The sequence below is a fragment of the Pogoniulus pusillus genome, chromosome 6 (assembly GCF_015220805.1).
Source record: "Pogoniulus pusillus isolate bPogPus1 chromosome 6, bPogPus1.pri, whole genome shotgun sequence".
In the NCBI taxonomy this organism is placed as follows: Eukaryota; Metazoa; Chordata; class Aves; order Piciformes; family Lybiidae; genus Pogoniulus; species Pogoniulus pusillus.
In genome coordinates, this window is record NC_087269.1 from 1,756,628 (window position 1) to 1,776,337 (window position 19,710).

The 19,710-nt window shown below is 53.8% G+C and overlaps 1 protein-coding gene across 3 annotated transcripts in view; it reads left to right on the forward strand.

Moving 5' to 3' along the window:
• Positions 1 to 6,878: 6,878 nt before the first annotated feature.
• GDPD5 (glycerophosphodiester phosphodiesterase domain containing 5) overlaps positions 6,879 to 19,710 on the forward strand; it is a 145,039-nt gene continuing 132,207 nt past the window's right edge. Inside the window, exon 1 of one of the 3 annotated variants that reach the window (XM_064144207.1) lies at positions 6,879 to 7,116. The gene's annotated coding sequence lies outside the window, so the exon portion shown is untranslated. The remainder of the gene's footprint in view (positions 7,117 to 19,710) is intronic. The other 2 variants (XM_064144208.1, XM_064144206.1) reach the window with 2 other exon arrangements.

The following is a 19,710-nucleotide window of genomic DNA, read 5'->3' on the forward strand; positions in this document are numbered from 1 at the left end:
CAGTTGACTTTGTTCTTGCCTTCCAGCCTCTTGCTCTGCACCAAGATGTGCTCCAGGCTAATTCTGTTCTGATGAGATGCCACCAACCATTGCATTCTCATGATGGGGAAGGGATGCAGGTGCTGACTCTTATTTCTCTCTCCCAGCCTGTGCCAAGACAAATTTAGTCCTATTTTTGCCCTTTCTATTTTTTAAACCTTTTTTACCCCTCTCCACTTCCCCCCCCCCTTTCCCTCCCCCTTTTTTTCTCTTTATTCCCTCCTTTCCCCCTTTTTTTCTCTTTATTCCCTCCCTTATCTCTCCCTTTTTTCTCTCTACTCCCTCCTTTCCTCCCCTTTTTTCTCTCTATTCCATCCGTTCCTCCCCTTTTTTCTCTCTATTCCCTCCTTTCCCTCCACCTTTTTTTCTCTTTATTCCCTCCTTTCCCTCCCCCTTTTTTTCTCTTTATTCCCTCCCTTATCTCTCCCTTTTTTCTCTCTACTCCCTCCTTTCCTCCCCTTTTTTCTCTCTATTCCCTCCTTTCCTTCCCTTTTTTCTCTCTATTCCCTCCTTTCCTCCCCTTTTTCTCTCTATTCCCTCCTTTCTCTCTCCCTTTTTTCTCTCTATTCCCTCCTTTCTCTCTCCCTTTTTTCTCTCTACTCCCTCCTTTCCTCCCCTTTTTTCTCTCTATTCCCTCCTTTCCTTCCCTTTTTTCTCTCTATTCCCTCCCTTCTCCCTCCCTTTTTTCTCTCTATTCTCTCCTTTCCTCCCCTTTTTTCTCTCTATTCTCTCCTTTCCTCCCCTTTTTTCTTTCTATTCCCTCCTTTTGTCCCCTTTTTTCTTTCTATTCCCTCCTTTTCTCCCCTTTTTTCTCTCTATTCCCTCCTTTCCCTCCCCCTTTTTCTCTCTATTCCCTCCTTTCCTCCCCTTTTTTCTCTTTATTCCCTCCTTTCCCTCCCCCTTTTTCTCTCTATTCCCTCCTTTCCTCCCCTTTTTTCTCTTTATTCCCTCCTTTCCCTCCCCCTTTTTCTCTCTATTCCCTCCTTTCCTCCACTTTTTTCTCTCTATTCCCTCCTTTCCCTCCCCCTTTTTCTCTCTATTCCCTCCTTTCCTCCACTTTTTTCTCTCTATTCCCTCCTTTCCCCCCTTTTTCCTCTTTATTCTCTCCCTCATTTTTTCCTCTTTATTCTCTCCCTCATTTTTTCCTCTTTATTCTCTCCCTCATTTTTTCCTCTTTATTCTCTCCTTTCCCTCATTTTTTCTCTTTATTCCCTCCTTTCCCTCTCCCTTTTTTCTCTTTTTTCCCTCCCCCCTTTTTCTCTTTATTCCCTCCTTTCCCTCCCCCTTTTTATTCCCTCCTTTCCTCCTTTTTTCTCTTTATTCCCTCCTTTCCCCCTCCTTTTTCTCTTTATTCCCTCCTTTCCCCCTCCTTTTTCTCTTTATTCCCTCCTTCCCCCCCTTTTCACCCATTTTTTCTTTCCTTTCCTTTTTTCCTTTCCTTTCCTTTTTTCCCTTCTTTCCCCCCTTTTTTATCCCCCCTTTTTTCCCCCTTTTTCTCCCCCCCCCTTTCTCCCCTTCCTCTCCCCCTTTTTTTTTTTCCTTCTTTCCCCCAATTTTTCCACCCTCTTTGCATTTATTTTTGGGCCATCATTGCTTTCTCCCTTTCCCCCCTTTTTTTCCTTTTATTTTTACCCCCCCCTTTTTTTTCCTTCTTTTCCCCCATTTTCCCCCTTTTTCCTGCCCCCTTTTTTCTCCTTTCCCCCTTCCCCTTTTTATTGTCCCCTTTTTTTCCATTTTTTTCTTTTTCCCCTCCCCCTTTTTTCTCTTTTTCTTTCCCTTTTCCCCTCTTTTTTTTCATTTTTCATCCCTTTTTTCCCTTCCCCCTCTTCCTTTTTTCCCTTCCCCCTCCTCCTTTTTGCCCTTCCCCCCTCCTCCTTTTTGCCCTTCCCCCCTCCTCCTTTTTGCCCTTCCCCCCTCCTCCTTTTTGCCCTTCCCCCCTCCTCCTTTTTGCCCTTCCCCCCTCCTCCTTTTTGCCCTTCCCCCTCCTCCTTTTTGCCCTTCCCCCTCCTCCTTTTTGCCCTTCCCCCTCCTCCTTTTTGCCCTTCCCCCTCCTCCTTTTTGCCCTTCCCCCTCCTCCTTTTTGCCCTTCCCCCTCCTCCTTTTTGCCCTTCCCCCTCCTCCTTTTTTTCCCTTCCCCCCTCCTCCTTTTTTCTCCCTTCCCCCTCCTCCTTTTTTTCCCTTCCCCCTCCTCCTTTTTTTTCCCTTCCCCCTCCTCCTTTTTTTTCCCTTCCCCCTCCTCCTTTTTTTTCCCTTCCCCCTCCTCCTTTTTTTTCCCTTCCCCCCTCCTCCCTTTTTCTTCCTTCCCCCCTCCTCCCTTTTTCTTCCTTCCCCCCTCCTCCCTTTTTCTTCCTTCCCCCCTCCTCCCTTTTTCTTCCTTCCCCCCTCCTCCCTTTTTCTTCCTTCCCCCCTCCTCCCTTTTTCTTCCTTCCCCCCTCCTCCCTTTTTCTTCCTTCCCCCCTCCTCCCTTTTTCTTCCTTCCCCCCTCCTCCCTTTTTCTTCCTTCCCCCCTCCTCCCTTTTTCTTCCTTCCCCCCTCCTCCCTTTTCTCCCCCTCCCTTTGCATTTCTGTTTGGGGCCATCCTTGCTTTCCCCCCACGCTGGAGCCCAGGGCAGTGCTAACGTGGAGAGCCTGCGGGTGGCTGGGACCTGCTTTACCTGCAGCAAGGATCCCTGCCAGTGGCTTTCCATCTTCTCCCCTGGAAGGGCTGCGAGGCTGCTGGTTAACCTACCACAGAGCAGGCAAACACAGCTCTTGAGCAAACAAGCAAAGTGCTTCCTGGCTCTGCAGGCAAACCAGGACTCGAGTCTCCAGTTGCTGGGTAACATCAAACAAGTCACATATTTGCCCTCCACCCATTTACTTCGAGGCTCACAAGCCCCCCCCTGCTCTCACTGCAGGGGTGAAGAACTCCTTGGAGAGATTTGTGGGGCAAAGCAATGATGGTGGAGGGAGGGAAAAAAACCCCAGGATGGAGAAGTTGAGATGCAGAGGATGTGGCAGCAGAACAGCCCTGGAAGTTCAGCCTGCAAAGGTGATTATGGTCAAATAGCAGTGCCCAAGGGGACACTTGCAAGCAGCATCCTCCTTGTACTCCTTAGAGGCCGTGGAGAAGGGGAGGGGGGGGGGGGGGAAAGCATCTGAGTGAAAATATTTGGAGCACAAACACAGGAAAGGACAAATCTCCCTCCTGTTTGCCCTGCATTCCCTGAGTACTTGCACGGGGAAAACAATAGTGTCCCTCACCAGCTTCCTTCCCCTGCAGCCCAGGGCTGCTCAGATGCTGCAGGCTCCAGGGCAGCTGCTGGGGGGGGGGGGGGATTTACCTCCTGCTGCCTTCACTGCCATGCACAGGCAGATGTACACATCTTGGCTCCCCTCCTGCCAGACCTCTTCTAGATGAATTTGGCCTTGATTGCTCCGTGCTTGATTTGATTCTTCTGCAGTAGGCTGGGCACACTGAGCTGAGTGCTGTGGCTGGCACAGCAGAGGGGCAGGATGCATCCAGAGGGACCTGGGCAGGTTTGAGAAGGGGATTCAGGTGAACCTTGTGAGGTTCAGCAAAGCCAAAGGCACCTGGGTTGGGACAGGCTGGGGGATGAAGGGCTGGAGAGCAGCCCTGTGGAGAAGGGCTTGGAGGTGCTGTTGGGGGGTGCAAAGCTGGACATGGAGCTGGCACTGAGTGCTGCCAGCCCTGTCCTGGGCTGATCCCCAGCAGCAGGGGCAGGGAGGGGATTCTGCCCTTCTGTGCTCTGCTGAGACCTCCCCTGCAGTGCTGGGGCAGCTCTGCAGTGCTCAGCACAGCACAGGCAGGGACCTGCTGGAGCAGGGCCAGGGCAGGGCACAGCCATGCTGGGAGGTCAGGCTGGGAGAGTTGGGGGAGTGCAGCCTGGAGAGGAGAAGGCTCCAGGGAGACCTCCTGGTGGCCTTACAGGACTTGAAGGGGCTGTGAATAAATGTGGTGAGAGAGTTTTGAGCAGGGCCTGCGGTGACAGGGCAAGGGGGGATGGTTTGGAACTCAAAGAGGGAGATTAGGTTAGGTAGAAGGAAGCAGATTTTGCCACTGAGGGTGGTGAGAGCCTGTCCCAGGTTGCCCAGAGAGGTGGCAGAAGTCCCACTGAAAATGCTGTGACATTCTTGGAGAAACAAGGTGTGCTGTGACACCAGCAGAGATCCATGGCTGAGTCTTGGGATGGGCTCAGGCTGATGGAGCAAAAATTAGAAGTGAGAAGATTCAGTTTGGTGACCTCATTGCTGCCTGCAGCTGCCTGCAGGGAGGCTGTAGCCAGGTGGGGTTGGGCTCTGCTGCCAGGCAAGCAGCAAGAGAAGAAGAGGACACAGCCTCAAGTTGTGCCAGGGGAGGTCTAGGCTGGATGTGAGGAGGAAGTTGCTGGCAGAGAGAGTGATTGGCACTGGAATGGGCTGCCCAGGGAGGTGGTGGAGTGGCCGTGGCTGGAGGTGTTGCAGCCAAGCCTGGCTGGGGCACTTAGTGCCATGGTCTGGTTGGTTGGGCAGGGCTGGGTGCTAGGTTAGGCTGGCTGAGCTTGGAGGTCTCTGCCAGCCTGCTTGGTTCTGTGATTCTATGACTCTACTTTCTTCCCCATGAGAGTGCTGAGGCCCTGGCACAGGTTGCCCAGGGAGGTGGTGGAAGCTTCATCTCTGGAGGTGTTCAAGGCCAGAACTGCATTGATTTTCCCAGGGCTTATCTCCCAATCCGTGTGAAATTTCCTCCTCTTGGCCTCTCCTTGACTTTTTATTGGCACTGCTTGGCCTTTAGCAGCCAAAGGATCTATGAGGAGGCTGGGGAGGGGCTGCAGCAAGGGGGCAAGTGGCAATGGTCTGAGAGTAGAGCAGGGCAGCCTTAGAGTGGACATTAGGAAGTTCTTTACTGTGAGGGCATTGGAACACTGGAACAGGTTGCCCAGGGGGGTGGTGGAGGTCTCATCCCTGGAGACATTCAGTGTCAGCCTTGATGGGGCTCTGAGCAACCTGATCTTAGAATCAGAGAGTCACAGAATGGGCTGGGCTGGAGGGGACCTCCAAAGCTCATCCAGTCCCACCCCCCATGCACTCAGCAGGGACATCCTCCACTAGAGCAGGCTGCCCACAGCCCTGCCCAGCCTCACCTGGAATATCTCCAGGTATGGGGGCCTCAACCACCTCCCAGGGCAACCTGTTTCAGTGTTTCCCCCACTTCATGCTGTCAGGATGCCATTGGCTCTGCTGCCCACCTGGGCACTGCTGCCTCAGCTTCAGCTCCTCTCTGCCAGCACCCCCAGGGCCCTCTCAGCCACTCTGGCCCCAGCCTGCAGTGCTGCTTGGGGTTGTTGTGGCCAAAGTGCAGAACCTGCCCTTGGCCTTGTTCAGTCTCATCCCCTTGGCCTCTGCCCACCCATGCAGCCTGGCCAGGTCCCTCTGCAGGGCTCTGCTACCCTCCAACAGCTCCACAGCTGCTCCTAGCTTGGTGCCAGCTGCAAACTCACTGCTGCTGGACTCAATCTCCTGCTCCAGATCATCAATAAAGACACTGAACAGGAGGTGGTCAAGACAAGCCTGGGTGAGGCACTTAGTGCCATGGCCTGGTTGAGTGGATAGGGCTGGGTGCTAGGTTGGACTGGATGAGCATTCCCCCCACTCCTGCCACTCCCTCACAGCCTCAAAAGTCCCTCCCCAGCTTTTTTGGAGCCCCCTTCAGATGCTGGAAGGCCACCAGAAGGTCCCCTGGGAGCCTCCTCTGCTCCAGCCTGCACAGCCCCAACTCTTTCAGGCTGTGCTCACAGCAGAGCTGCTGCAGCCTCTGAGCATCCTCCTGGCCCTGCTCTGGACACTCTCCAGCATCTCCACAGCCCTCTTGGAATAGGGACTCCAGCAAGCTGAAATTAAATAAGAGACCACCCCAAACATGTAAAAATCCATCCCTGGTGTTTAAAGGCTGGCAAAAGCAGAAAGGTCTGGGTCCATGACTTCATGTCCCTCCAAAACTAGAAGTGGAAAGATTCATTGCTGCCTGCAGCTGCCTGCAGGGAGGCTGTAGCCAGGTGGGGTTGGGCTCTGCTGCCAGGCAAGCAGCAAGAGCAGAAGGGGACAGAGTCTGAAGCTGTGCCAGGGCAGGTCTAGGCTGGAGGTGAGGAGGAAGTTGCTGGCAGAGAGAGTGACTGGCACTGGAATGGGCTGCCCAGGGAGGTGGTGGAGTGGCTGTAGGTGTTGCAGCCAAGGCTGGCTGGGGCACTTAGTGCCATGGTCTGGTTGGTTGGGCAGGGCTGGGTGCTAGGTTGGGCCGGCTGAGCTTGGAGCTCTCTTCCAGCCTGGCTGATTCTATCATTCTAAGGGAAGGCTTCCAGGCTCAGTCTGGGGCTTTCTAGAGCAGCTGATGATGCGTTTTTTGGCTTGGAGTAGAGAGAACAACCCCAGGTGTCAGTGTAGAGGTCTCTTTATGCTTCTATGCCTCCTTGTGGCATCTCCACGGTTCTAAGGTCTCTTAGGGCTCATGCCCAGCACCCCCGTGCCCCCCAAGTGCCACGTCTGCACATGTTGCCAACCCTTTCCAGGGGATGCTGACTCCAGCACCAGCCTGGGCAGCCTTGTTCCAATCCCTGACCGCTCTTTCTTTGCCTCCCCTCCAACCTAAGCCTCCCCCGGAGCCACTCGAGGCCATTTCTTCATCTGCTCCCGCTTGATGCTGAGGAGAAGCCTCCGGAGCTGCTCGCAGCCAGGCGCATCCCTCCAAGAGCAAAAAGGCAGCTACGAGCCTGCGGGCGCAGCCTGTCCTCTGCCCCTCCTTTTCTTCCTCCTCCTCCTCCTCCTCCAGCCGCTGTCCGGGGCGGAGCCGCCCGCCCCAGCCCCCGCCCCGCTGCCGGGAGCGGGCGGCGGAGCCGAGCTGAGCCGCGCCGGGCTGCGGGGCACAGGGACGCGGCGCTGCCCCCTCCTGCCCTGCCCTGCCCTGCGCTGCCCCCAGCCCAGCCTCCGCCAGGCTGCTGCGGGAGAGGAGGGGGGCAGGGAAGCGTCGTTCGCGGGGCAGGGGGTCCCCCCCCTTCCCTCGGGGGCTCGGAGACCTGGCGGAGCGTTCCCCGGCGGCGGCAGGTAAGGGCTTGGACTGGGCGGACTGGGAGGAAGGGGTGGCCCTTTTGTCCATCCTCCTCTTCCCCCTGCCGGGGCTGGGCTGCTGGGTGCCTCGGGGAGCGATGCTGAGTCTGGGGGGTGGGCAGGGTGGGCTGAGTGCCTGGCAGATAGCGCCAGGTTTGACCCTCCTTTTGCCTTGCCCCCCAAAAGCTGCTCCCTTGTCCGTTCCCCCCTCCCCCCCCGGCCAAATGAGGCATTTATTTCCCCTCTGAAAGAGATTTCTTCTCCCTACAGGGTGTTTCCTTCCCCAAAATTTGCCCTCCGTGCCCCCCACATTGTGTGTGTGTGTGTGTCCCCCCCCCCCATAAAAGCCTTTACCTGCCTGGAAGCATCCCAAGCAAAGTCAGGATGTGCCAAGGCGCTGCCATACCGCGGGGGAGGGGGGGACTCCCTTATACCTCCAACACCCCCGACCCCCTTCAGCTGCCAGGGTGTGGATCTGACCACCCCATCTTTTGGTTTTTTTTGCCCCCAACCCCCCCTTTCCTCAAGGCTGTACTTGTTTGACAGGTAAAGCTTCATTTTTAGGCACCCAAAATATTGACCCCCACAGCAGCCTGGAGGCTGTCCGGTGCCAGAAACCCCTCAAGCAGCCACCCCCCCCCCCCCCCCCCCCCCAAAAAGGGATTTATTCTGCCCAAACCCTCCCTAACACCCTCAGAAAGATGTCCTGGCTTGCTTTGATTTCCTTAAGTGACATCACCCTGATGTTTAAGGACAAACCCCCCCTCCCTCCCCCCTAATTTTTTTTGCTCAGTGCTGAGTAGAGAGAAGGGAAAAAAAAAAGAGAGTTTTATTTTTGTCTTAATGCTTGGCAAACAAAAGCAAAAGGAGGAAAAAAAGGGAGGGGGAAATAATAATAATAATAATAATAATAATAATAATAATAATACCACCACCCCCCCCCCCCCCCCCCAAAATCGTCTCCTTTGCTGCTTTCTTGGAGCTCTTTCCCAAGTGCTGGAGATTCACCGCCCAGAGGAGGGGAAAAAAAAAGGAGCTGGGCGGTGAAGGAGTTGCAGTCGGAATGTGAGTGAAGCCTCTCCCCCCCCTCCCCTTCCCCTCCCTGGAACAAGGTCTGCTGTAGCAATTCCTGCTTTCCTGCTCGTTGGGAGCTGTGAAATTTCACCCCTGGCAGGATGGAAAGAGGGAATTCTTCAGCCAGGGAAAGGGGATAAAAAAAGCACCCCCCCCTTGGCTTTGTCAGGCTCGGGGTGGGGGGAGCTGTTTAGAGGTGGGTTTGGATGGTTGCTGTGGGCATCATCGTGTGTTGGCTTAAAGGTTATTTTGAGGCTGGAAAGGGATTATGGAGAGATGATCAGGATAGTCCTCGGTGTGCTGCATGGCACAGGAGAGAGTAAAAAGGCAGCAACGTTGAAATTGGGTTCTCTCTTTTTGTTCCCCTCCCCCTGGTGTTTTTTGGCTGGCTCTTTGTGCCTCTGTGGAGGAAATGCTCCCTTCAGAGACCTCAGCCATGCCTGGCCTCGCTTAGCAAGGTCTGCCCTGCCTGCAGAACGTGGGCAGGTGTCTCTGCCTGTTGTAGAGGGGTTGGAACTGGAGGGTCTTTAGGCTCCCTTCCAACCCATTCTGTGAACCCCTGCCTGTTGTTGAGGGGCTGGAACTGGAGGGTCTTTAAGGTCCCTTCCAACCTAAACCATTCTGTGCAGCCCTGCCTGTTGTGGAGGGGTTAGATCTGGAAGATCTTTAGGGTCCCTTCCAACAACCCATTCTATGAACCCCTGCCTGTTGTTGAGGGGCTGGAACTGGAGGGTCTTTAGGCTCCCTTCCAACCCAAACTGTTCTGTGAACCCCTGCCTGTTGTAGAGGGGTTAAATCTGGAGGGTCTTTAGGCTCCCTTCCAACCCAACCCATTCTGTGCATCCCTGCCTGTTGTGGGGGGGCTGGAACTGGAGGGTCTTTAGGGTCCCTTCCAACCCCACCCATTCTGTGAAGCCCTGCCTGTTGTGCAGGGGTGAGATCTGGAGGGTCTTTAGGGTCTCTTCCAACCTAAACCATTCTGTGCATCCCTGCCTGTTGTGGAGGGGTTGGAACTGGAGGGTCTTTAGGGTCCCTTCCAACCCAAACTGTTCTGTGAAGCCCTGCCTGTTGCAGGGGGGTTAGATCTGGAAGGTCTTTAGGTCCCTTCTAACCCAAACTATTCTGTGAACCCCTGCCTGTTGTAGAGGGGTTAGATCTGGATGGTCTTTAGGGTCCCTTCCAACCCATTCTGTGCAGCCCTGCCTGTTGTTGAGGGGCTGGAAGTGGAGGACCTTTAGGGTCCCTTCCAACCCAACCCATTCTGTGCAGCCCTGCCTGTTGTTGAGGGGCTGGAAGTGGAGGGTCTTTAGGGTCCCTTCCAACCCAGACCATTCTGTGCAGCCCTGCCTGTTGTTGAGGGGCTGGAAGTGGAGGACCTTTAGGGTCCCTTCCAACCCATTCTGTGCAGCCCTGCCTGTTGTTGAGGGGCTGGAAGTGGAGGACCTTTAGGGTCCCTTCCAACCCAACCCATTCTGTGCAGCCCTGCCTGTTGTTGAGGGGCTGGAAGTGGAGGACCTTTAGGGTCCCTTCCAACCCAACCCATTCTGTGCAGCCCTGCCTGTTGTTGAGGGGCTGGAAGTGGAGGACCTTTAGGGTCCCTTCCAACCCAACCCATTCTGTGCAGCCCTGCCTGTTGTTGAGGAGCTGGAACTGGAGGACCTTTAGGGTCCCTTCCATCCCAACCCATTCTGTGCAGCCCTGCCTGTTGTGGAGGGGCTGGAAGTGGAGGACCTTTAGGGTCCCTTCCAACCCAACCCATTCTGTGCAGCCCTGCCTGTTGTTGAGGAGCTGGAACTGGAGGACCTTTAGGGTCCCTTCCATCCCAACCCATTCTGTGCAGCCCTGCCTGTTGTGGAGGGGCTGGAATTGGAGGACCTTTAGGGTCCCTTCCAACCCAACCCATTCTGTGCAGCCCTGCCTGTTGTTGAGGGGCTGGAAGTGGAGGACCTTTAGGGTCCCTTCCAACCCAACCCATTCTGTGCAGCTATCAATCTAAGGAGAGGTTAAACCTGGCAGCGCTGTTTGGATGCTGGGTTCTCCTCGGGGGTGCTCCCAGCTGCCAGGAAATTTAGGGCTGCTGCTTGTTAGGGAGCAGAAGTTCGAGTGGTGCTTGATGTGAGAGAGAGGTTTTTTGGGTTGGGATCACAGTGATGCACCTCCTTCCAAGCTGCTGCCTTGCACTTTGGCTGAGAGGAGAAGCCAAAGCAAATGGATTTCCTGCCTTGCGTTTTGGCTCTGCGCTCACCACTCATCAGATTGCTCCGGGAAAAAAGAGGTCCATTAATGCATGATACAGCCTTTCTCCACCTGAGTGATGCATCCTGAATCCTTACATCCAGCTTTTTCTCCCCCCCTATTTTTGGCTTTAACATATTCCCTTTCATCAAGTCCTGAAGCATCTCGGCGCCGCCACCCCGGCGATGTTGTGTGGCTGCGGAATGACTCTCTGTGATTTCAGGAGGTGGTAAAGAGAAGCTCTGCTTTTGAGGCAGAGTTAATGTTAGAGTGGGTAGCTCTGTCAGGCTGCACTTTGGGGGTTGGTTTGGTTTTTTCCTCAGTCAAGGAGCAGGTTCTGGCTCTTCCCTGCCACACATTCTGCGTGCCGAGGTGAAGCGTGGCCGAGAGGAGAGTGATTGGCACTGGAATGGGCTGCCCAGGGAGGTGGTGGAGTGGCCGTGGCTGGAGGTGTTGCAGCCAAGCCTGGCTGGGGCACTTAGTGCCATGGTCTGGTTGGTTGGGCAGGGCTGGGTGCTAGGTTGGGCTGGCTGAGCTTGGAGCTCTCTTCCAACCTGCTTCATTCTATGAGAGGTTGTCCTGTGTGGTGCCAAGGAGCAGCACCAGGAAAAATGATTTCTGCTTGGATCAGTTTATTTGGTGCCAGGGAATAGATTCAGAAAGTGCTGGCTTGGAATTAATGCTAAAAGGGTTTAGGTCTGTCCAGCTCCAACCCCCCTGCCATGGGCAGGGACTCCTCACACCAGAGCAGGCTGCTCACAGCCACATCCAGCCTGGCCTGAAACACCTCCAGGGATGAGACTTCCACCACCTCCCTGGGCAACCTGTGCCAGGCTCTCAGCACCCTCATGCTGAAGAGCTTCTTCCTAACATCCAATCTGGATCTCTCCACTTCTAGTTTTGCTCCCTTCCCCCCAGTCCCATCACTCCCTGACTCCCTAAGAAGTCCCTCCCCAGCTTTCTTGTAGCCCCTTGCAGATACTTCAAGGCCACAATGAAGTCACCTGGGAGCCTTCTCCTCTCCAGCCTGCACAGCCCCAACTCTCTCAGCCTGGTCTCACAGCAGAGCAGCTCATGGCCTTTCTCTGGACACCTTCCAGCACCTCCACATCTTTCTTGCTTTTATCAGCCAGGAAGAGATGCAGATAATGAGATACTGAACCAGCTGTGTGGGCCAAGTGGTGCTTCATAGAATCAGGACAGAATGGGTTGAGTTGGAAGGGGCCTTTAAGAGTCATCCAGTTCTAACCCACCCCTTCAGTGAGCCAAATGAATCAGGTTGCTCAGAGCCCCACCAAGCCTGACCTTCAATGCCTCCAGAGCTGGGGCTTCTACCACCTCCTTAGGCAACCTTTGCCATTGTTCCACCACCTTCACAGTGAAGAATTTCCTCCTAATGTCCAACTTGTTGTGCCTTCATCCCTGAGACATCTGTGCCTGTTTGATCCCAAGTGGCTGCACTGCAATCACCACAGTTGGTTTATTTAGGGCTTTGCTGCTGGGCTTTATTTTGATGTGTGGCTTCCACTAACTCAACCTTGCAAATGGTGCCATGGGTTGAAGCCAAGGTAGTCCCACCCAGCCACAGTGGCTAGCAGATGGCTCCTTTACCTTTGTTGTTTGCACTTTGATGCTCCCAGGTGGTGCAAGTTAGATCTGGGTCTCCTTTTAAGCAGAGGCATCCAGCTGCAGGGAAGGTTGCCCTGTGGCTTGCTTTGAGAGCCTTCTGGAGAGGGCAGATGAAAGGCTCTGTGTGTGAAGCTGTGGCCATCACTGCCCTCAGAAGTGTGGGTGCACACTTGGTGCTCCTCCTCACAGCAGCAACAGACATGGGGGGGGAACAGGAATCAGCTTTCCTTGAGGGGCTGTGAGCCTGCTTTGAAACTCCCTTTTCGAGTTGCTGAATCCAGAGGGGCTGAGCAGCTGCTCTGAATTGCTATAATGAGATGCTGGCCACCTGATAGTGAGGTGGAGTGATGAGATCCACCTGGCTGTGGCCATAAAGAGGCTTCCTCGGGCTGCAGCAGTTGCTGCTTGTGCTTTAAGGAGGCTAAAGGGTGGGCGAAGAGGAAGCTGAGGTGGTTTGTCCTTGTGCAGTGCTGCTGGTGTGAAGGGGCTGGAGCTGCTCTGGGCTTTGCTGGTGAGGTGAGTGGTGTCTTGGTTTCTCCCTTTGCTGTAGGATGTTTGCTCAGGGCTGTTTTCTTCTCCCAAGACGATTGTCCTGAGCTGGCTGTGAAGCTGAGCGAGTTCTTTCTGCTCAGGAGAGGGCAGTGTCACACCAACCATGTGCAAGCACACGTGGAGATGGCAACCTTTGGCCACCCCCAGGCTCTAGGAGGGTCGTGCTGGGGTGCAGCGGCACAGAATGGGCTGGATCAGAAGGGACCTCCAGAGGTCATCCAGTCCAGTCCCCTCTGCAGTCAGCAGGGACATCCTCAACTAGATTGGGTTGCCCACAGCCCTGTCCACTCTCACCTTCAGTATCTCCAGGGGGGAAGCTCCAGCCACCTCCCTGAGCAACCCCCCCACTAAACAGCCCCAGGGCTCTCAGCCTCTCCTCATCAGAGACAAGCCTCGGTGCCCTGTGCATCTTCACACCTGTGAAGCTCCCTGTGCATCTTCATGCTCCCACCAGCTTCCATCCTCACTCCTTACTTCAGGAAAGCTGGTGGAGGACTTTTAAGGGTGTCAGGTAGTGCTAAGACTGGGAGGAATGAATCCAAGTTAGAGGAGGGGAGATTCAGATTGGATGTTAGGAAGAAGCTCTTCAGCATGAGGGTGCTGAGAGCCTGGCACAGGTTGCCCAGGGAGGTGGTGGCAGCCTCATGCCTGGAGGTGTTTCAGGCCAGGCTGGATGTGGCTGTGTGCAGCCTTCTCTGGTGTGAGGTGTCCCTGCCCATGGCAAGGGGGTTGGAGCTGGCTGATCTTGGAAATCTCTTCCAACCTGGTTGATTCTATGTGACTCTGGCACAGGTTGCCCAGGGAGGTGGTGGCAGCCTCATCCCTGGAGGTGTTTCAGGCCAGGCTGGATGTGGCTGTGAGCAGCCTGCCCTGGTGTGAGGTGTCCCTGCCCATGGCAGGGGGGTTGGAGCTGGACAAACCCTTTTAGCATTAATTCCAAGCCAGCACTTTCTGAATCTATTCCCTGGCACCAAATAAACTGATCCAAGCAGAAAGCATTTTTCCTGGTGCTGCTCCTTGGCACCACACAGGACAACCTCTCATAGAATGAAGCAGGTTGGAAGAGAGCTCCAAGCTCATCCAGTCCAACCTAGCACCCAGCCCAGTCTGCTGTAGTGTGAGGTGCCCCTGCCCATGGCAGGGGGCTTGGAGCTGGCTGATCCTTGAGGTCCCTTCCAGCCCTGACCATTCTGTGACTGTTCCTGCATGGGTGTGGGACTCAGCTGCCTCCTTCCCTCTCTATTCTTTTCCTGTGCCAAATATTCCCTTTCCATCTCTTGCTCCCTGCCCCTCAGCATGCTGCTGGTGTTGAAGAGTCCTTTGCAGGAACATCCTAAGCCTGATGCTGGGGAAAGGGATTGAAAAGGCTGTTTCTAGCAGTTGCCTTTCCCTCCCAGCCCCTCTAGAAGCAGTGATTTGATGCAGCTACTTTAGCACAGGTCTTGACTTTCAAAGGAGGCAAGAGGCAAAACAAGAAAGAGATAAAGCTGCTTGTGGGTGTTTGGCTTTGCTGTTTTTCCCTCTTTAGCTAACCACTGTCTTCTCCCCACCCCATTTCCTCCATAAATAGCCACAGCTACTGGGCAGGACAAAAATGCCTGAATAGTTGGTTAAATGGTTCAATAAGCTGAAAAAAAACCCCATTAAAAAGCTTTTGGTTTGAATAAGTCACTAAATATTTGTGCCAGGAGTGGTTTGAAGGTACAGGATGCTCAAACAAGGAGCTAGGACCTTCTTGGGTGGCAATGGGTTTATTTCCCCTCTCTCCCCCCAGCCTTGTCTCTGAGATGAGCTTTGAGGCATCTTCCAACCACATCTATTCTGTGGTCCTATCTCCAGGGTGGTTTTCCCATCCTGAAGCCATTCCAGGTTGTGATTGAGCTCTGCCTATTGGCAGTTTGCTCTCTGGGCTGGGTCAGTTGGAGGGAAAATGCTTCTTTGGTGCATATTTATCTTTAATCTGGGTGGAAAATGTTTCTTTGGTGCATATTCAGTTTTAATCTGGATGGAAAATGCTTCTTTGGTGCAAATTTATTATTCAGATGGATGAAAAAATGCTTCTTTGGTGCATATTTATCTTTAATTTGGGTGAAAAATGCTTCTTTGGTGCATATTTATTATTCAGATGGATGAAAAATGTTTTTTTGGTGCATATTTATCTTTAATTTGGGTGGAAAATGCTTCTTTGGTGCATATTTATCTTTAATTTGGGTAAAAAATGCTTCTCTGGTGCATATTCAGATTTAATCTGTGTGGAAAATGCTGCTTTGGTGCATATTTACTATTCAAATGGATTAAAAAATGCTTCTTTGGTGCATATTCATTTTTAATCTGGGTGAAAAATGCTTCTCTGGTGCCTATTCAGTTTTAGTCTGGTTGGAAAATGCTTCTCTGGTGCATATGCATTTTTAATCTGAGTGGAAAATGCTGCTTTGGTGCATATTCCTCCTTAATCTGGGTGGAAAATGCTGCTTTGGTGCATGTTCATTATTCAGATGGATGAAAAAATGCTGCTGTGGTGCCTGTTGCTGGTTAATGTGGATGGGAAGATGCTGCTGTGGTGCCTGTTGCTGGTTAATGTGGGTGAGGAGATGCTGCTGTGGTGCCTGTTGCTGGTTAATGTGGGTGAGGAGATGCTGCTGTGGTGCCTGTTGCTGGTTAATGTGGGTGGGAGATGCTGCTGTGGTGCCTGTTGGTTAATGTGGGTGGGAGATGCTGCTGTGGTGCCTGTTGGTTAATGTGGGTGGGAAGATGCTGCTGTGGTGCCTGTTGGTGGTTAATGTGGGTGGGAGATGCTGCTGTGGTGCCTGTTGGTTAATGTGGGTGGGAAGATGCTGCTGTGGTGCCTGTTGCTGGTTAATGTGGGTGGGAAGATGCTGCTGTGGTGCCTGTTGGTTAATGTGGGTGGGAGATGCTGCTGTGGTGCCTGTTGGTTAATGTGGGTGAGGAGATGCTGCTGTGGTGCCTGTTGCTGGTTAATGTGGGTGGGAGATGCTGCTGTGGTGCCTGTTGCTGGTTAATGTGGGTGGGAGATGCTGCTGTGGTGCCTGTTGGTTAATGTGGGTGGGAGATGCTGCTGTGGTGCCTGTTGGTTAATGTGGGTGAGGAGATGCTGCTGTGGTGCCTGTTGGTTAATGTGGGTGGGAAGATGCTGCTGTGGTGCCTGTTGGTTAATGTGGGTGAGGAGATGCTGCTGTGGTGCCTGTTGGTTAATGTGGGTGAGGAGATGCTGCTGTGGTGCCTGTTGGTTAATGTGGGTGAGGAGATGCTGCTGTGGTGCCTGTTGGTTAATGTGGGTGGGGAGATGCTGCTGTGGTGCCTGTTGGTTAATGTGGGTGGGAGATGCTGCTGTGGTGCCTGTTGGTTAATGTGGGTGAGGAGATGCTGCTGTGGTGCCTGTTGGTTAATGTGGGTGGGAGATGCTGCTGTGGTGCCTGTTGCTGGTTAATGTGGGTGGGAGATGCTGCTGTGGTGCCTGTTGGTTAATGTGGGTGGGAGATGCTGCTGTGGTGCCTGTTGCTGGTTAATGTGGGTGGGAGATGCTGCTGTGGTGCCTGTTGGTTAATGTGGGTGGGAGATGCTGCTGTGGTGCCTGTTGGTTAATGTGGGTGGGAGATGCTGCTGTGGTGCCTGTTGCTGGTTAATGTGGGTGAGGAGATGCTGCTGTGGTGCCTGTTGGTTAATGTGGGTGGGAGATGCTGCTGTGGTGCCTGTTGGTTAATGTGGGTGAGGAGATGCAGCTGTGGTGCCTGTTGGTTAATGTGGGTGAGGAGATGCTGCTGTGGTGCCTGTTGCTGGTTAATGTGGATGGGAAGATGCTGCTGTGGTGCCTGTTGCTGGTTAATGTGGGTGGGGAGATGCTGCTGTGGTGCCTGTTGGTTAATGTGGGTGGGAAGATGCTGCTGTGGTGCCTGTTGGTTAATGTGGGTGGGAGATGCTGCTGTGGTGCCTGTTGGTTAATGTGGGTGGGGAGATGCTGCTGTGGTGCCTGTTGCTGGTTAATGTGGGTGGGAAGATGCTGCTGTGGTGCCTGTTGCTGGTTAATGTGGATGGGAAGATGCTGCTGTGGTGCCTGTTGCTGGTTAATGTGGGTGGGAAGATGCTGCTGTGGTGCCTGTTGCTGGTTAATGTGGATGGGAAGATGCTGCTGTGGTGCCTGTTGCTGGTTAATGTGGATGGGAAGATGCTGCTGTGGTGCCTGTTGCTGGTTAATGTGGATGGGAAGATGCTGCTGTGGTGCCTGTTGCTGGTTAATGTGGGTGGGAAGATGCTGCTGTGGTGCCTGTTGCTGGTTAATGTGGATGGGAAGATGCTGCTGTGGTGCCTGTTGCTGGTTAATGTGGATGGGAAGATGCTGCTGTGGTGCCTGTTGCTGGTTAATGTGGGTGGGAAGATGCTGCTGTGGTGCCTGTTGCTGGTTAATGTGGGTGGGAAGATGCTGCTGTGGTGCCTGTTGCTGGTTAATGTGGATGGGAAGATGCTGCTGTGGTGCCTGTTGCTGGTTAATGTGGGTGGGAAGATGCTGCTGTGGTGCCTGTTGCTGGTTAATGTGGGTGGGAAGATGCTGCTGTGGTGCCTGTTGGTTAATGTGGGTGGGAGATGCTGCTGTGGTGCCTGTTGGTTAATGTGGGTGGGAGATGCTGCTGTGGTGCCTGTTGCTGGTTAATGTGGGTGGGAGATGCTGCTGTGGTGCCTGTTGCTGGTTAATGTGGGTGGGAGATGCTGCTGTGGTGCCTGTTGCTGGTTAATGTGGGTGGGAGATGCTGCTGTGGTGCCTGTTGCTGGTTAATGTGGATGGGAGATGCTGCTGTGGTGCCTGTTGGTTAATGTGGGTGGGAAGATGCTGCTGTGGTGCCTGTTGCTGGTTAATGTGGGTGGGAGATGCTGCTGTGGTGCCTGTTGGTTAATGTGGGTGGGAAGATGCTGCTGTGGTGCCTGTTGCTGGTTAATGTGGGTGGGAGATGCTGCTGTGGTGCCTGCTGGTTAATGTGGGTGGGAGATGCTGCTGTGGTGCCTGTTGCTGGTTAATGTGGGTGGGAGATGCTGCTGACTTTTTTGGGGGTGTGTGTGGGGGTCCAGGTGTATTGAAAGTGAGCTGGTCTGGTTTTTCCCTTTGAGGTTAGGAGTTGGCTTGCTGGTTAATGGCTCCATGGAGAAGAAGCTTGTTATGGTGGGCAAGAAGTTACCCCTCAGGTAGCAATGTGGTGGCCAAGAAGGCATTTCTGGGTAGCATTAAGAGGAGTGTGGCTAACAGCAGGTCAAGGGAAGGTTTTCCTTCTCTTCTCCCCTACCCTGGTGAGGCCACATCTGGAGTGTTGTGTCCTGTTCTGAGCTCCCCACTTCAAGAGGGAGAGAGATCTACTGGAGAGTGTCCAGCAGAGGCTGTGGGGGTGATGAAGGGGCTGCCCAGAGAGGTGGTGGAGTGGCTGTGGCTGGAGGTGTTGCAGCCAAGCCTGGCTGGGGCACTTAGTGCCATGGTCTGGTTGGTTGGGCAGGGCTGGGTGCTAGGCTGGGCTGGCTGAGCTTGGAGCTCTCTTCCCACCTGCTTGATTCTATGAAAGGCTGAGAGTCTTGGGGCTGTTTGGTCTGGAGAGAAGAAGGCTGAGAGGAGGTCTGATGAACACTGGTGAATACCTGGAGAGGAAGCTGCCAGGCTCTGCTCAGTGGTGTCCTGTGATGGGACAAGAGACAATGAACACAAAGTGGAACCCAGGCAGTTCCACCTCACCCGAGGAGAAACCTGTTTGGCCTGAGGGTGCTGGAGACTTGGAGCAGGCTGCCCAGAGAGGTTGTGGAATCTCTTTCTCTGGAGGCTTTCCAAGCTCATCTTGATGGATTCCTGTGTGATCTGCCCTGGCTGGTCCTGCTTTGGCTGGGGGTTTGGACTCCACCTCCAGAGGTCCCTTCCAACCCCTACCATTCTGTGCTGATGAAAACTGCTCTGAGGGAATATTTTCTCATCCCATTTTCTTTCTGTACTCACTTCTTTGTGTGTGTGTGGGTCTAGGTATTGCTGAAGCAGGCTGGGCTGCTTCTATTTCTTATTTTCCAGCTGGATAAAGAGTGGGATGGGGATAGGAAGGAGGCAAGCAGCCACCATGCCTGGGGTGAGGCACAAATCTGGGCACCAGCTCTGTCACCAGCCACCCACATCTCTGCAGAGCTTTGCTAGCAGCTAATCTCTGGCTTGGAAATAGCTGACACTGGCTTTAACACAATTCCTTAGCCATGACAACATTGACTCCTCCTGCTCTCTCCCTACCACGTTTTCCACAGCCCTGCCTGCTTCACAGCTTGGAGCTTTCCATGGGAAGCTTTGCAGCTCCACTCTGCATCCATTGCTCCTTGGCTTCTTGCTCTGCACCCCCCAAAACAGCTTGGCCCCCTCCACTTGACACCCAGCCCTCAGCTAGGGAGAGACATTGAGCAGAGCTCCTCTCAGCCTTCTCTCCTGCAGCCTAAGCAGCCCCAGGGCTCTCAGGCTCTCTGCACAGGGCAGATGCTCAAGTCCCCCACTCCCCCCTGTGGCTCTCTGCTGGACTCTCTGCAGCAGGTCCCTGTCCCTCCTGCCCTGGGGAGCCCCAACTGGACACAGACTGGACAGGGCTGGGTGCTAGGTTGGACTGGATGAGCTTTGGAGGTCCCTTCCAGCCCTTAACCTTCTGTGATTTCTTCATCCATGGTTGTGAGTTGGTGGCTTGAGCTTGGAGCTCTACACAGTGATCATGGCTGAACAGTGCTTGCAGTCTGAGGAGGGTTTGGGGCTAGTTAGGAGCTCTGGAATCAGACCAGGTGAGACCCCTGGCTCCTCTAAATGTCTGCTCTCAGACCCTTTCCTCTTCCCATGCAAGTCATGCTTATCACAAAGGCTTGTGCTGAACTTGTAAACCCTCTCTTTCCAGCTCAGAATATATCTGGATGTTGCTGTCTCATTTTTCCCCCTTCTCTGTGCTCCTTCAAGCTCCTGAGCCACTCAGCACTTTGCTTTTGATGCTCTCTAAATAGAGTGGTGTGGGTGGCTCATATTTTAGGGGGTGGGTTCCTTCCTTCCTTTGAGCTTTGGCACCAGCTTCAGGAGTTGATGGAGTTTGGCAGGCTGCA